The sequence below is a fragment of the Hemiscyllium ocellatum genome, chromosome 10 (genome assembly GCF_020745735.1).
Source record: "Hemiscyllium ocellatum isolate sHemOce1 chromosome 10, sHemOce1.pat.X.cur, whole genome shotgun sequence".
NCBI classification, from domain to species: domain Eukaryota; kingdom Metazoa; phylum Chordata; class Chondrichthyes; order Orectolobiformes; family Hemiscylliidae; genus Hemiscyllium; species Hemiscyllium ocellatum.
In genome coordinates, this window is record NC_083410.1 from 90,934,798 (window position 1) to 90,953,387 (window position 18,590).

An 18,590-nucleotide genomic window follows, 5' to 3' on the forward strand; every position below is an offset into this window, starting at 1 on the left:
CACTGACAGCAGATTGTTTGATCATTTCTCTTATTGTTGAATGTGAGGTCTCTCTGTGTACAGATTCACTGCTACATTACAACAATGACTCATTTTTAAAGTACAATGTGGATTGTACAGGTTTCTTTATTCACTCCCAGGATGTGTGTCTCTCTGGCTGGGACCAGCATTTACTGCATGTCCCTAATTGCCCTCGATGGAGAGCAGCCATCTTGCCCGGCTGTTGTCCATGTGCTGAGGGTTGACCCACAATGCCCTAAGGGAGGGAATTCCAGGATTTTGAAAAATATATTTCCAAGACAGGGTGGCGTGTGATATGGTGAGGAACTTTCAGCTGTTTGCGATCCCATCCGTTGACTGCCCTTGTCCTTCTTGATGGAAGTGGTTGTATGTTTGGAAGGTGCTGTCTGAGGATCTTTGTTGAATTTCTGCAGTGCATCTTGTAGACAGTACACACTGCTGCTCCTGAGCACCGTTGGTGGAGGGAGTAAATGCTTGTGGATGTGGTGCCAATCGAGCGGGCTGCCTTATCCTGAATGATGACACATTTCTTTAGGGTTACAGGAACATCACCCATCCAGGCAAATGGGGAATATTCCATAGCATTCCTGACTTGTTATTCACAGATGGTGGGACAGACTTTGGGAGTCAATTGTTTGCTGCAGAATTCCGAATGTTGTAAATGTACAGGAACAGATTGACTGCGGGAGCGGGAAGTTCTGGAGCACAAGTCTTCAGTACTATGACCAGAATATTGTTGGGACTCATATCCAACATCCAGCTTTTCCAATCATTCCTTGAGATCACATGGAGTGCATTGGATTCACTGAAGACCAGTATCTGTAATGCTGAGGAGTACTGAAGGTACCCAAATTGGATCATCCACTCGACATTTCTGTCTGAATATTGATGTGAATGCTTCAGACTTATCATTACACAGACGTGTGGGCCTCTTCTGTCATTGAAGATGGGGATATTTGTGGAGATTCTTCCTCCAGTGAGTTGTTCAATTGACCACCAACATTCATGACTGGAATATGGAACATAGGTCTGATCCATTGGTTTGGGGATTGCTTTGCTCTGTCTATCACTGGCTCTGATGCTGTGTGACATGTAAACAATCCTGTTTGGTAGCCTTACCAGGCTGTCATCTCATTTTTACGTATACCTGGTGTTGCTCCGGCATGCTCTCTTTCCGTTACACCAGGATTGGTGCCTTGGCTTGATGGTAATGGATGAGTGGAGAATATACAGGGCCATGAGGTTGTAGATTGTGTTGGAGTAAAGTCAAACAGTCAGTCATGGAGTCAAGGAGTCATGGAGCGCAGAAACAGACTCTACAGTCCAACCAATCCATGCCGAATGGAATCCCAAACTCAACTAGTCCCAACTTCCTGTGCTTCACCCATATCCCTCTAAACATTTCTTTTTCATAAACTTGTTCTTATGTCTTCTAGATATTGTAAATGATCCCACATCCATCACTTGCTCTGGGAGTTCATACCACACACTATCCACTCTGTGTAAAAAAAGTTGTCCCCATGTCTTGTTAATACGTTTCTCCTTTTACGTTAAAAATATTCCCTCCACTCTTGAAATCTCCCACTCGAGGGAAAACAGATTGTGTTGATAGCCCACAGCGCCTCATGGAAACCAAGTCTTGAGTTGTTAGATCAGTCCAATTTATCCCAGTGATAGTGCCACACGACACAATGGAGAGTATTCTGAATGTGAAGGCAGGATCTCGCCTCCACAAGGACTGTGTGGGAGTCACTCTTCCCCGTCATGTCATGGACAGAGACATCTGCAGCTGAGAGATTCATTCGGATGAGGTCAAGGAGCTTTCTCCCTCTTGTTAATTAAAGTACATCTCCATCAAAACAGCATCATGAATCTTTTAGAAACCCAAACAGTTCTCATTTCTTTTAAATAAATAAACCACAAGAGTGTATGCAATCAATTAAATGTACTTGCAACTTAAAGAGTTAAATTGTAAAATGTGATTTACTTCTTGTGTTTCTGTTAGTTATATAAAGGCATGCTTCCTCTCGAGAATTGGTCTGCATTGTGTCTGTCTTTGTCGATGTGTCTGAGTCTCTGTGCGTGCATCTGTGTTTGTCGCTTTGTGTGTGTGTGTGTGTGTGTGTGTGTGTGTGTATGTGTGTGTGTGTGTGTGCCCATGAGGGTGTGAGTGTTTTTCAATGTACGTACATTGCAGATCGTTGTGGGAATAAACTGTGAGCAGAATCTTATTGGGGTCTTTGTGACGTGGGCAATGGTAAGTCATGTGACAGAATCAGGTGACCAGTGCAGCGAGGCCCGTTTGAACATCATTATGGTCTTGCTCCATCTTTCATGTTTTTGATAAGTGCTGTGTGGAAACTCTCACTGGGCAGCAGGGAGATGGGGATTGATGGACATTAGTGACGGCTAAACACCACCTTCTTAGCAGCCCAACTCTGCTCATTAATATTCAGCCTCACATCTTCCCAAACTCAACAAACAAGCTCAGTTTCTGAGAAAACGCAACAAGGAAACCAAAACTCATGGATGCAGCTCATAGCCTGGTCTGAAAGACCTTCATGTTGGAGACCGGACACCAACATCTCACGGCACAGTCCATGGGCATCTGTCACATGCTCCTCACCTTCACAGACATTGGCATCCAACACGTGCCAGCCTCAAAAACTCCCATGTCATATATCGAGCCCACTTACAGAAACCTTCTGCCCTTCAATGCTGCCCCTTGGTGTGCACTGACATCTCTCATTGTAACACTGCAGCAAGGACCCTGTACATTTAGGGCCACACACCCAGCTCATGGACTGGACCAGGCTGCATCTCCAGGCTCTCCACTTACTCTCAGAGCACATACTCACTCGGAGCTGACCTGGATGTACAAGCATCCCTCCTTCCATTGCTTTGGCTCACATTATCTGCTCATTTTCCCTCTCAGCCAAGCTCATACACTGCTGTCTGACCTTGTTATTGAGCACAGACACAAAGCCAGGAAGCTTGTCAGAGTTGTCAGCAGGCCCAAGTCAAGTCAAGGCAGAGAGCTTTCTCTCAGGGGTTTCCTGTGCAGTCAGTCAGGGACAGCCTCCAGTACCAGTCTAGGGCCTGCTCGGGGCAGTCAGAGTCAGGATCCTCTCCTTATCATGGGAGAGCTATCGAATGGCAGGCAGCCTGCCTCCCACCTTGAGTCTTTCTGTCCTGTTTGGGCTGTTCTCCTCCTGGAATGAGAGTAGGGCCGGGATTTAGGGAGATGGCACAGCTGTTGCTGTTGGTGTGTGTGGCATGGTGCCCTGACTGAGTGAGTAGGCAGTGCAGAGGGCATGCAGGGTTAGTGGTGTTGGGGGTTGGGCTGGATAACAGGCAGTGGGGGAGATATTGCAGACAATAGTGAGAGTGAGAAAGGATGAGCCTTACTGGGTGGTGGGTACAGGAGCAGAAACAGAGTGAGTGTAAGGTGTTGGGGAGAAGATGGTGCAACGTAACCTGGCAGAGTGGAGAAGGACATTGACCTTCTTCGGACAGCGCTGGGCATTCCTCCAGGCGGCTGAGACTGCACTGACCCGGGTGGGAACCTCAGACAGGGCTGGCATGGTCTGGTGTTGGGGTCTCCTCTCCTGCCCCTGGAGCTGGAGAAAGTCCGGTGTTAGCAGCCCCCCATCCAGCAGGAGCCTGCCCGCAGTGTGGGGTACCGATTTCCCCCTGTCTGCCATTCCTGGGGCAAATATCAGCAACTGTGCAGGGCAGTTCCACACTGACAGCTTCATCATTCAGTCCCGATCCAAGCAGAACACAGAAAGTACAGGAGAGAAATTAAGAATGGAATGAGTAAAGAGATTTTATCTAACCTCTGGTTACTGACTCACTTCTCAAAGGATTTTGTCTCTCTCAAATCTATCAAAATGTCTCACAATTTTGAATAAAGGGAACAATCCCAAATTCTTTGGTTTCTTCACACAATTGAAATCCCTTTTCCCTGGATCCAGACTGATTAACCTGCTTGGTATCCACTTCAACTCTGACTTCCTGCTGAACTTTCTAAAGGTTCCTTTGTGTGTATATTCCAGACCAGGACAGTAAACATTTTATTATCCAGCACCGATGGGACCAGGAGGGAACCGGTTGATCTCATATTCCGGTTGATCAGGAGGTTCACATCATCAAGACACACACTGAGTAACAGAAAGGTAGTGCAGGGCGTATACACATCACTCTTCTCCTTTATTTCCAGCATCAGTCACTTCAATAATAAGGAGACAATGGGAACTGCAGATGCTGGAGAAATCAGAGTTGATGAAGCTTGGAGCTGGAAAAGGCACAACAGATCCTGAGGAAGGGTCCTGTCTGAAAGCAATGGGAAGGTGAAAGGGGCCATGGTACTAGAGTTCAGGGAAAGAGACATTGTTGGGCTGCAGTTAGTGACACAGCACTACTCATAGGAAAGCAGGAGGCAAGCTTTTGCCAACATTTAATTAGATCATGGCTGACCTATTCCTCAACTCCATTTATCTCTCATCATAATTACCCAATAAATATTTATCACTCAGGCCTTCAAAGATTCATCAACCTTTTCTGCTGTCATTTGTGTGAAACGTGCTCTCTGATTTCTCTCCCAGCTCTAATGCTTCACCTTGGGATGGCGCGGTGGCACACTGCATAGCACTGCTGCCCCACAGCACCAGGGACCCAGGCCCAACTCCAGCCTTGGGTGACAGTCTGTATGTTCTCCCAGTGTCTGTGGGGGCCTCCACCGGGCACTCCTGCTCCCTCCCAAAACCCAAAAACATATATTTACATATTCATAAAGTCACGCATTGTTATAGCTGATTCTACTGTGGTCTGTATTACGGTAAAAAAAATGTGTGGATTTGATTCAGTTTAAGGTAGATTAGAGGTTGTTAGTTTTGAGTTAGTTCCATGATGCCTGTGTGAGCTGATAAAGAATGTTTAAACCTTTGACCCAGCTAAGAGGCTTCCAGAAGCAAGACAGTCCTGGGGTTGCTATGGAGATAATTATTAAGCAAGAAGCTATTCTTTAAACAGAAACTGGTCGGTTTTGGTTCGAAAAAGAAACATAAGTAAACAGAGGAAGGACAAAGCTGGAATCTGTGAAGGACATGGTCTACTGTCCTTCATTAAAGACTCGGTTAATTTATATTTAGAGAGAACGAGCGAGTCTAGCAAGGTAGGTGGGGTCTCTTAACTTTCCAAAGAGAGAAACAATCTAGATACAGAAGACTTGTCAAGGATGTGTCTCTGTGTGTCCCATGGGGTGTGATGTATGACTGTCAATGATACTGATATCATTCCATTCATTTTATTCCACTTTGAATGACACCATTCACACAAACTGGACGCTGTTGTCACATGGTGCGGGTGTAAGATCGATGTAGTGCGGTGCTGCACAGCAACATGTCCGCTCCCTTGACTGATGACGGCTGGAAACCACAATAAACTGGCTTTGTGTCTGCGCCAAGGGAAGACACGTCAGAAGTATTGTGAGCCTTGAAGCGACTCTCTAGTCAGAGACACAGACATGCATTTCTGTGATCGATAACGAGACATCAGAACGATACATTGCCTCCTGGTGCCAGGGTCAAGAATGTGTCAGAGTGGGCTAAGAGAACTCTCAAAGGGGAGAGGGACCAGCAGGAGGTTGTTGTGCACATTCGAACCAATAACATCGGAAGTGAAAAGGATGAGACTCTGAGGAGACAATGTATAAATTTTGCAGGATGATAAAAGTAGGACCTTTAGGGTAGTAATATCAAGATTCCTCACAGTGTCGTGTGCTAGTGAGAGGAGGAATAGGAGGATAGAGCAGATAAAAGCATGGCTGAGGAGCTGTTGTCTGGAAGAAGGATTCACATTTTTGGATCATTGGAATCTCTTCTGGGGTCGGGGTGTTCTGTTTAAGCAGGGTGGGCTGTCCCTGAATTGGAAGGAGACGAACAAACCAATGGTATGATTTTCTGGAGCAACTCGGGAGGACTTAAGTTAGCCAGGAGGACCAGTCAGGACCTCAAAGGATAGATGAGAAAAGAGATCAGACTGAGACTGTTGCAGTTGGGGAATGGAGCAAGTGAAAAAGTCAGGGCAGGCAGGAACAAAGCAGAGAATGAGGTTTGGGCTAATAAATTAACCTGCATCTATTTCAATGCGAAAGGCCTGACAGGTAAGGCAGATGAACTCAGGACATGGTTGGGAACATGGGACTGGGATATCACAGCTTTTACAGAGACGTGGCTCAGGGATGGACAGGACTTGCAGTGAATGCTCCAGGGTATTGATGCGAGAGGAAGAAAAGAAAGGGAGCCAAGAGAGAAGGGGCATTGGTCTTTTTGATTCAGGGATAAGATTACAGTTGTAATTCGGGAAGATATTCTGGGGAGTATGTGCAGGGAAGCTGGATGGGTGAAACTGCGAAATAAGAAATTGGTGATCACCTCATTGGGATTGTACATAGATACCCCACAACAATCAATGGGAAGTTGAGAAGCAAATTTGTAAGCATTCTCAGATAGAAAGGGGAGTGAAGAAGGCATTTGGCACACGTACCTTTATTGGCCAGAGCATTGAATATCGCAGTTGGGAGATCATGTTGTGGCTGTGCAGGACATTGGTTTAGCCACTTTTGGAATATTGTGTGCACTTCTGGTTTCCGTTCTATAAGAATGATGTTGTGAAATTTGAAAGGGTTCAGAAAAGATTTACAAGGATGTTGTCAGGGTTGGAAGGTTTGAGCTACACGGAGAGGCTGAATAGGCTGGGGCTGTTTTCCCTGGAGTGTTGAAGACTGAGGGGTGATCTTATTTTGAGGTTTATAAAATTATGAGGTGCATGGATAGGGTGGATAGACAAGGTCTTTTCCCTGGAATTAGGAGGGTGGGGAGTCCAGAACAGTGTATAGGTTAAGGGAAAGATTTAAAAAGGACCTAAGGGGCAACTTGTTCACGCAAAGGGTGGTGCAGGTATGGAATAAGCTGTCAGAGGAAGTGATGGAAGCTGGTACAGTTATAGCATTTAAATGGAATCTGGATGGGTATTTGAACAGGAAGGGTTTAGACCAAGTTCTGGCAAATGGGACTAGATTAATTTAGAGTATCAGATTGGCATGGGTATATTAGACTGAAGGGTCTTTTTTCATGCTATACATCTCTGTGAGTCAATCTCAGTTATCTATGAGAATAATAGCGTGACAATGATTTTCAAAATGCCTCCCTTTTTTTATATGTCCAACATCAGATCATTTCATTGGTTCAATGTTGGCAAAACAATCAATTCAAACTTGATTGGGTTTTAGTATCCTGAGGCATAATTCAAAATGATTGGTTAAATTCGATTTATTGTCAAAACAGCAACCAACTCAGGTATGCATTTCAGAGTTAAATGTTACATATTTTCAATTTTCCAGTACACTCTGAGACTACTAGTTGGTCATATGACAGGTGCTTCCAAGCCCTCAGTGTGGAACAGCACTCACTCGCTCTTAAAGGTACAGTTCATGCCTTCAACAACATAAACACCCCCAAAGGAAAAAATGAACCACTGTAATGAAAAGATGGCTTCATTTTTATTTCCTATTTCTTAACCCCATTACAATGAATTACATAAAAACACAAGACTCAAATGAAATAATCTCAAATTCTTATCTTTACGTCTTTCCAAGAATGTGAGGATTGTGGTCCATGTACATAACTGTCTCTGACACATTGTTCATCATATAAACATTAACATGTTGTAAGGCCAGTACCAAACCCAATCATTCTTTTCCAATGGTAGAGTATTTTCTCTGGTGGGTGTTGAGTTTCTTTGAAAAGTTGCCAATTGTTCATTCAATTCCATCATCATCTTTCTGGAGCTGTACAGCTCCAACTCCGATATCGCTGGCATTGAATGCTACTATGAAGGGTTTCAAAATATTTGGTGTAGCTGAAACTGCTTTTAAATTCTCAAAGGCCTCCTGGCATTGCTCTGTCCACCGAAACTTTGTGTTCTTCTTCAGTAAATCTGTTAGTGGCACCACCACACTGCTGAAGTTTGAAACAAAATTCAGGAAGAATCCACTTAGTGCCAAAAATCAAAACACCTCTTTCTTTGGAGTTGGTCATGGAAATTTCTCGATGATCTTCATCTTGACATTCCTTGCCGTTAACCTTCCATGACCGATGTTGTGTCCCAAGAACATCACTTATGCCTTCGCGAATGCGGTTTTCTTTAAGTTTATTAACAGTTTTGCTTCTCTTGATCATTCAAAGAGCTCTGCCAACTGTACCATGTGATCTTTCCATGACTCATTGAAGGTCACTACATCATCCAGATAGACTGCACAATGCAGTCTCAACTCTTTTCCTAAGTCTTTGGAATGTGGATGGCGTGTTCTTCATTCCAAAAGGCATCACTTTTATTTGGGGTTACAAATGCAGAAACGTCTCTCACTTTTGTCACAAAGCTAGTCCCTTTATTTTCTAACAGCTGTTCCTTGGTTCAAGTATACTCTGCCCCTGATTTTTTTTTCAGAGGGGTAATAAACCAGGGCAGGCTCTGATCAGTCTGGTTTTGTACAGAGATGAAAAGGATTTTGAGAGGCTTTTTGTTTATATGTAAACAGATGAGACTTCAGGCCAAAGTGGTCATGTTTTAGAAGTGAGATGTATAATGAAAGGGAAGCAGTCAGCTCTCTCGCTGAGCAGTTTAGTTCAGTCTTGAACTGGTGAGGGGCTCAACAATGAGCTGTGTAGAAACTCTCTGTCTCTCTCTCTCTCTCTCTCTCTCTCTCTCTCTCTCTCTCTGCCCTTCAACTTCAACCTCAACCTAGAAGCATGTTCTCCATTTATACTGGGCTTTAAGGGGAGTTGGCTGATTGGGATTGTTGTATATATTCGGAACAGCATAATTAAGTCTAGTTTAGATAGACTGAGTTCTGTAGGGGTTCTTTATTCTGTTGTTTGTGTTTCATTGTGCAGTTTTGTGAATGAACTTTTGTCTGTTTTTAACCTGGTAGTTAACTGAGCCAACTTACTCCGGGTAATTTTCACTGTACACTTACCGAAACAAATGACCTGGGCTGCCTGCTTAAAAATGTTTTGAGTGGTCTGGCCTAGTCCATAACAGATTGGGCACCCTTTGCATGGTTTTAAATAGCGAGTTGTAGGTGCTAATGTCTTTATTTCAGGTGTTGGTTTAGTTGGGATAGGAATGGTTCTTTCAGTTGCCAGAGGTTTTCTGGGTGTGGATGTAGTGACTTTGCAAAACTTCCAAAAAGTGAATAAGATCAATTGCAGAAATTAGCAGAGAACCCGGAACTGGACCTGCCTGGTTCTGTGAGGAAAGGAGAGATACTTACAGCAGTAGCTCAGCATTTAAACGTGCTGGAGAAACCACCAGAATCTATAGAGATGACAAGAATTCAAGTGGAAATGAAGCAGCTTGAGTTAGAGGCGAGAAATAAGGAAAGGGCAGCAGAAATGAAACAGGTTGAGTTACTTTTAAAAACAGAAGAGAGGGAAACAGAGAGAGCGTTTGAAATTCAAGAATTGACACTTAAAAAGGACAGTCAGCTGAAAAGGCTGGAGATAAAGGCTGAGGGTAAACTTAGTGAGGAACCATGTGGAAGAGCTGAGAGTTAAAACAGCAAGGTTAGCAGCTGAAGGGGCTGATGATTATGAGCTCATCCATAAAACTCAGTTTGGCTTCCAGAATCAATTTCAGTCCATGAGGGATAGAAACTGGGGCAAAGTTATAACTTGGGCTGCCTGCTTAAGAATGTTTTGTGTTGTCTGGCCTGGTCTGTCACACTTTCTCTGGTAAAGGTACCTGCCAATAACCACGCAGTAAGTCCAATGTTGTGATGTCCCTGGCTTGTCCAACTTTCTCTGTACAGTCCTTCAATCTTGGTATTAGGTATGAGTCTGATTTTGTTACGGCATTGACCTTCCGATAATCCACACAAAATTATTGAGTCCTGTCAGGTTTGGGAACTAATCCGATCAGTGAACTTCATTCACTCTGACTCGCTTCAATGATATCTTCATTGAGAATCTCATCCACCTCCATCTGGGCCTGTGTGGCTTTGAAAGGATTAAGCCTGTAGGGATGTTGCTTTATCAGAACAGCATTCCCTACTTCTACCTCATGCACAATAGCATTAGTCCTCCCCATCTTATTTCTGCATATGTCCTCATACTGCTGCAACAAGCCTTTCAACTGGGTTCTTTGCTCCTGAGAAAGATCGTTCACTAACCTATCCCACTTCTCAAAGACTTCCTCATTGTTTAATGTATTTTGAGGTGCAACAAACTCCATCACATCTGGATTTGATTTCTCCCTCTGTGGGCCAGGAACTAACACCTGTTTCTCCAGTTCTCTCTCTCTATTATAATCAAGTATCAACATATTTACATGATATACCCAATACTACTTTTCCCTCTCTGACATCTTTACCAGATAGTTTACCGGACTTAATATTTTCTCGGATTGGTAGGAACCACTAAACCTGGCTTTGAAGGGATCTCTGAAACAATACTAATATATCATTCCAATGGAAAACATTGGAATTTTAGAGTTTGTTTTTATCAGCCACATGCTTCATTCTCTGCAGTCCCTTCATTTGCTGTTTAGCTAACTCACCTACCCGATTTAATCCCTCCCTCACCTCAGATACATGATCCAAGTGTGAGATCTCCGACTTTGGTCCTGTCAATTTCGCTTTAATTAATTTCAAAGGCCCTCTCACTTTATGTCCAAATATTAACTCAAAGGGAGTAAACGGAGTGGATTCATTTGGGGCATCTCTAACAGCAAGCAATACGAATGGGATACCTTTATCCCAATCATTCAGGTAATCCTGACAGTACGCTCTTAACATGGTCTTCAGGGTCCGATGCCACCTTTCCAAAGTTCCCTGGGATTCAGGATGATACGCATTTGATTTAAGTGCTGTATGCCACAGCTATCCATGACCTCCTCAAACAGCCCAGCAATAAAACTAGACCCTTGGTCTGACTGAATCTCCCTGGGTAGCCCAGACCACATGAAGAAAGTTACTAACTCCTCTAGCAACCATTTGACCTTAGTAATTTGGAATGGAATTGCCTCCGGAAATCTGGTAGACACATCCATTATGGTTAGCGAGTACTGGTTACCATGTTTAGTTTTAGGAAGGTGACCTACAGAATCAATTATAACCTGCGTGAAAGGTTCTTTGAATGTGGGAATTGGCAACAAAGGGGTTGGTCTATTACTGCCAGTGGCTTCCCTACCATTTGGCATGTATGATATGGACAGCAAACTCTAACTGCACCTTTGTGCAGTCCAGGCCAATAGAAGTGCTTTTTTTTTAACCTTAACCTGAGTATTCCTCACACCTAGATGACCTCTGACTGATAATTCATGTGCTGTCCGTAACCCTTCCTGTCTGTATGCTACTGGCAACACAATCTGGTGCAGTTCCGCCCATTTCTCCTCTGCACTATCCTGCCGTGGTCTCTATTTTTGTCTTATGATTCTATCTTTAAGATAATAACCCTCAGGAATATATTGATTCCTTTTCTGAGCATGTATTAAATATATATATCATTTATTGTCTTGTATTTCTGTTGTAAGTTCATCAGCCTTTCCCTGCACCATCACATCAAACAGGGTATCTGCTAACTGAACCTCAACTCCTTTATTCTCTTCAGTTTTTGTTTCTTGCTGTGACTTATGGTAGTGGGATCTTGTTACTACACAGTCTAGAAAAATTCCAGGGTATTGTTCTTTTAATTCCTCAGTTCTGTGGTCTTTCTTTGGCTTCTCCACAACAGGAGGTGTCACTCCCACCTTGGATCCTGTTAAATCATTCCCAAAACCAAACTGTATCCCTGGAACTGACACTCTGTCAATCACTCCCACTGTTACTTCCCCAGTTGAGTTGGCTTTCCAACCTGATCTGACACAGGGGAACGCTAAATTTCCATCCATCCATCCCACAAATTACTACTCTTGGGTAACAGATCAGAAAGAATGCAAATACGTTCATCTCTTACTGTGAGAGACTGATTAGATCCTGTATCTCAAAATTATAACTTCTTTCCCTTCTCCCCTTGTTCTTTCTGAGTAAATTTTACCCACAGAGGGGAAGTCTTTACAGAGGTCAGGCACAACCTCAATATCCAGCCCCTGTCCAGGCTTTGCACTCTCCTGCAGCTCCTCGACTTTTCTTAGAACATGGAACCGAGAACCCAGAACAATACAGTGCTGTACAAGCCCTTTGCCCCGCGATGTTGCGCCAACCTGTGGAACCAATCTGAAGCCTGTCGAACCTACACTATTCCATTATTATACGTATATTTATCCAATGACCATTGAAATGTCCTTAAAGTTGGTGAGTCTACTACAGTTGCAGGCAGGGCATTCCATGCCTTTACTACTCTCTGAGTGAAGAACCTACCTCTGACATCTGTCATCTATCCATCACCCCTCAGTTTAAAGCTATATCCCCTTGTGCTAGCCATCACCATCTGAGGAAAAAGGGTCTCACTGTCCACCCTGTCTAATCCTCAGATCATCTTGTATGTCTGTTTTTAGTCACCTCTTAACCTTATTCTTTCTAAGAAAAACAGCCTCAAGTCCCTCAGCCTTTCCTCACAAGACCTTCCCTCCACACTAGGCAACATCCTGGTAAATCTCCTCTGCACCCTTTCCAAAGCTTCTATTTCTTTCCTATAATGCGGCGACCAGTACTGGACACAATACTCCAATTGCAGCCACACCAGAGTATTGTACAGCTGTCACGTGACCTCGCGGCTCCGAAACTCAATCCCACTACCACTAAAAGCTAACACACCTACACCTTCTTAACAAACCCACCAACCTGGGTGGCAACTTGCAGGGATCTATTTACATAGACACAGATCTCCCTGCTCATCCATACTAGATCTTACCATTAGCCCAGTGCTCTGTATTCCTGTTACTCCATCCAAAGTGAATCACCTCACACTTTTCTGCATTAAACTCCATTTGCCACCTCTCAGCTCAGCTCTGCAGCTTATCTATCTCTCTCTGTGAACTTCAACATCCTTTAGCACTATTTATAACTCTGCCGACTTTAGTGTCATCTGCAAATTTACTAACCCATCCTTCTACGCACTCATCCAGGTCATTTATAAAAATGACAAATATGAATGGCCCCAAAATAGATCCTTTCAGTACACACGAGTAACTGAACTCCAGGATGAATATTTCCCATCAAGCTCCACCCTCTGTCTTCTTTCAGCTCGCCAATTTCTGATCCAAACTGCAGTTCACCCTCAATCCCATGTGTCCGAATTTTCTACAATAGCCTACCATGGGGAACCTTATTAAATGCCTTATCAAAATTCATATAAACCACCTTAATGGCTTTGCCCTCATCCACCTGTTTGGATACCTTCTCAAAGTACTCAATAAGGTTTGTGAGACATGACCTACCCTTCACAAAACCATGCTGACTATCCCTAACCAAATTAGTCTTCTTGAGATGATTATAAATCCTGTCTCTTTTAATCCTTTCCAACACTTTACCCACAACTGAAGTAAGGCTCACTGGTCTATAATTACCAGGGTTGTCTCTACTCCCCTTCTTGAAGAAGGGGACAACATTTCCTATCCTCCAGTCTTCTGGCACTATTCCTGTAGACAATGAAAACACAAAGATCAAAGCCAAAGGCTCTGCAATCTCCTCCATAGCTTCTCAGAAAATCCGAGGATAAATCCCATTCAGCCCATGTATCGTCTGTAATATGGACATTTTTCAAGATGTCACCATCTATTTCCCTACATTCTCTATCTTCCATGTCATTCTCCACATGAACACTGATGCAAAATACTCTTTTAGTATCTTCCCCATTTCCTGTGGTTCCACACATAGGCTGTCTTGCTGATCTTTGAGGGGCCCTATTCTCTCCTTACTTGCTCTTTTGTCCTGAACATATTTATAAAAACTCTTTGGGTTCTTCTTAACCCTTTTTGCCAAAGTTATCTCATGTCCCCTTGTTGCCCTACTTATTTCCCTCTTAAATATACTCCTACTGCCTTTATATTCTTCGAAGGATTAATTCAATCTCTCCCTTCTATATCTGACATATGCTTCCTTCTTTTTATTAACCAAAACCTCCATTTCTCTAGTCATCCAGCATTCTTTACACCTCCCAGCCTTGCCTTTCACCCTAACAGGAACATACTGTCTCTGGACTCTTGTTATCTCATTTTTGAAGGCTTCCCATTTTCCAGTTGCCCCTTTACCTGCGAACATCTGCCCAAATCAATTTGGTCAATTCTGTCAAAATTGGCATTATTTCAACTTTTAGATCCTGTCTATCCTTTTCTATCACTACTTTAAAGCTAATAGAATTATGACCACATACTGGAACAGAAAATATTCTTGTACACACTTAATAAATACCTCTCCATCTAAACCGTTAACACTATGGCAGTCCCAGTCTATGTTTGGAAAGTTAAAATTCCCTACCATAACCACTCTACTATTCTTATGGAAAACTGAAATCTCCTTATAAATTTGTTTCTCAATTTCCCACTGACAGGGTCTATAACACATACCTAATAGGGTGATCATCCCTTTCTTATTTCTCAGTCCAGCCCAAGTAGCTTCCCTGGGTGTATTCCCAGGACTATCCTCCCTAAGTACAGCCATAATGCTATTCTTTATCAAAAATGCTACTCCACATCCTAATTTTCCCCCCTTTCTATCCTTCCCATAACATTTGTATCCTGGAACATTTAGCTGCCAGTCCTGTCCATCCCTAAGCCACACCTCTGTAATTGCTATGAAAACCCAGTCCCATGTTCCTAACCAGGCCCAGAGTTCATCTGCCTTCCCTCGTCAGCCTCCTGCATTGAAAGAAATGCAGTTTTAGCTACCAGTCCAATCTTGTTCTCTGCTTTGCTCCTACCTGCCCTGACTGTTTGACTCGCTCCGTTTCTCAACTGTACCAGTCTCAGATTGATCTCTTTCCTCACTATTTCCATGGGTCCCATCCCTGTACCTTACTAGTTTAAATCCTCCTGAGCAGCTCCAGCAAGTCTCCCTGCAGTATATCAGTCCCCTTCCAATTCAGGTGCAATCCATCCTTCTTATACAGGTCACTTTGACCCCAGAAGAGATTCCAATGATCCAAAATGTGAATCCTTCTCCCCTTCACTAGCTCCTCAGACATGCATTCACCTGCTCTATCCTCCTATTCCTACCCTCACTGGGTTGTAACACCGGGAGTAATCCAGATATTATTCCCGTAAGGACCTCCTTTTTAAATTCCTACATAACTTAGGATATTCTCCCTTCAGACTTTCATCCTTTTCTGTCCCTATGTCGTTTGTTCAATGCGTACAATGACCTCTTGTTGATCCCTCCCCCTTTGAGAACATTCTATACCCTTTCTGGGATATCCTTGTTCCTAGCATCAGCGAGGCAACACACTAATCTCATTTTTTAGAGAATTAGAATCCTTATGTGTGTAAACAGGCCCTTCGGCCTAACAAGCCCACACTGACCCACTGAAAAATGACCAACGTAGCTCCCTATCTAACACATTTACCCGATATTTGCCCTAACTAATGCACCTAACCTGCATATCCCTGAATACCATGGGCAACTTAGCATGACCAATTCATCTAACCTGCACATCTTTGGACTGTGAGAGCAAACTGGACCACCGTGAGGAAATGCACGCGGACATGGGGAGAATGTGCAAACTCCACACAAACAGGTGCACGAGGCAGGGATCGAACCTGAGTCCCTGGCACTGTGAGGTAGCAGTGCTAACTACTGAGCCACCATGCCCGATGCAGAACCGTGCCAGCTGCACTGTTCTTGCTGCTGGCTGCAGAAATGCATGTCTGTACCTCTGACTAGAGAGTCCCGTATCACAGTCGATCGTTTGGAACTTGACTTACTCCTCTTTGCATTTGAGCCATTCCTGGTTCCAGACACTTAGCTGTTCATGCTACATTCCCCTGAGAGTCCATCAACCCCAACATTTTCCAAAACAGCAAACCTGCTTGAGGTGGGGATAGCCACAGGAGACTCATGTACTACATGCCTACCCCAGCCATGGAGTTAACCAATCTAATTGTCTGTATCTGTGAATTTCTCCCTTCCGAAAACAGCCATCTATCACACCCCCCAGCTCCTGTAATTTCCTTTTTGCCTCAATCTGCCGCACCAACTGATCCATGTAATCTGACAAGATTCACACCAAAGACACTTGCTGCAGACATAATCACCAGTAACATGGAAATTCTCCCTAATCTCCTACATCCGACAGGAAGAGCACATCACTCTACTGAAGGCTACCTTTACTCCTTCATAACCTACGGATCCAGAACATAGCACCATCTTTTTGATCTAAACAAAACCAGACTCCAGGCTAGCTTAAGAATTATGGCTTCCATCTTTAAAAAAAAATCAAGAGACAGATCTAAAAAAAGCATATATTCAATAAAGAACCCACTCTCTTCAATATTGTAGATTTAAAGCAAGGCTACACTCAAAAACTATGTATCTATCTGTTCCTGTGTAGTGAGCTCTCCCACAATGTCAGCTATGAATTTAGTTGTTTCTTAATATTTCCTGGACGCACTCCAATATCCAGAGATGCTTGAACTCAAACAGCAAAAGCAATAACTGCAGATTCACTGCTGCATCAGACAGCAGTGTCAGTTTCTTTCTCTGACCATGTGGTCACTGCCTTTATCTGTCTTACTCCATTTTAAAGTGTTGTTTTTCTGATCTTTTGTTCCAAAATAATGCAACAGAATGTAAAACAGAAATTGTTGCTCCTGGAATTCAAGGCAATCACCTCCTAAGCCTACAATATCTCAAAAAGGAGCAGCTCTGACAGCTACAATTGTTTTCCTTCTCCATCTTGGATTACCCAAAATCCTTGGGAAATAAGGCGGGGCAAGTGACTGAGGTGTCAGTTGGCCAGCACTTAAGAGCCAGTGGACATAATTCTATTTGTTTTAAAATAGTAATAGTAAAGGATAGACCCGATCGAAATGTTAGAGATCTAAATTGGAGGAAGGCCAATTTGGATGATGTGAGGCAAGAACTTTCAAAAGTTGATTGGGGCAGATATTTGCAAGTAAAGAAACAGCTGGAAAATAGGAAATCTTCAAAAATGAGATAACAAGAATCCAGACATAATATGTTCCTGTTAGGGTGAAGGATAAGGCTGATTGCTGCAGGGAATGCTGGAAGGTGGGAGAAAGTGATGTACTGGTCAAGAAAAAGAAGCAAGCTAATGTCAGGTATAGACAGCAGAGATCGAGTGCATCTCTAGAAGAGTAAAAATTCAGCAGCAGTGCACTAAAGAGGGTAAACTGGAGGGAAAAAAGGGGACATGAGATCGCTTTGGCAAGTAGGGTTAAGCAGAATCCAAAGGGAATCTACAAACCCACTATGGACAAAAAACGAACTAAGGAGAGAATAGGGTCCCTTCAAAATCAGCAAGGCCACCTCCATATGTAACAGCAGGAGATGGTGATCAGGTGTTCCCTCGGGTACTGTGGGAAGCTCAGGAAGTGATTTCTGGTCCCTTTGCTGAGATATTTGTTTCATTGATTGCCACAGGTGAGGCACCAGAAGATTGGAGATTGCTTAATATGGTGTCACTATTTAAGTTAGGTGGTAAGGACAAGTCAGGGATCTATAGACCAGTGAGGCTGGCATCAGTGGTGGAAAAGTTGTTGGAGGGGATTCTGAGGAACAGGATTTACATGTATTCAGAAAGGCAAGGACTGATCCAGGATATGTAAATAGCTTTGCCAGTGGGAAATTATTTCTCACTGACTTGATTGAGTTTTTTGAAGACATGAGGATGAGGATTGATGAAAGCAGAGTGATTGACATCATCTATATGAACTCCAGCAAGGCATTCAACAAAGTTCTCTGTGGAACACTGTTTCGTAAAATTAGATCGCATTGAATAAGGGGAGAACTAGCCATTTAGATACACAATTGGCTTAATGCTAGGAGTGAGAGTGGTGATGGAGGATTGCTTTCCGGACTGGAGGCCTGTGGCCAGAGTGTGCTGCAAGGATCGGTGTTGGGTCCACAGCTTATTGTAGTTCCTGAAAATGACATTTTAGAACTTTACAAACTCACGAGAAGCATGGATGGAGTGAACAGCCGAGGTTGTTCTCCAAGGGAAACGGAGTCCAAAACTTGAGGGCGTATGTTTAAGATGTCAGGGGAAAGGTTTAGAAGGCACCAAGGAGGCAACATTTTCATGCAAAGGGTGATGAATGTGTGGAACAAGCTGCGAGATGAAATGTTGGAGCTGGTTCAATAACAACATTGAATAGGCATCTTGATGGGGACATGAACAGGAAGGGTTCAGAGGGACATGGGCCAAATGCTGACAAATGAGATTAGAATAATTCAGGGTATCTGGTCGGAATGGACAAGTTGGACCAAAATGTCTATGATTCTCTGACTCCCGAGGGATATGGAGGAAACATTGATAAATCGGATGAGAATAATTAGAATATCTGGTCAGCATGGACGAGTTGGACCAAAGGGTCTGTTCCCATGTTGTACA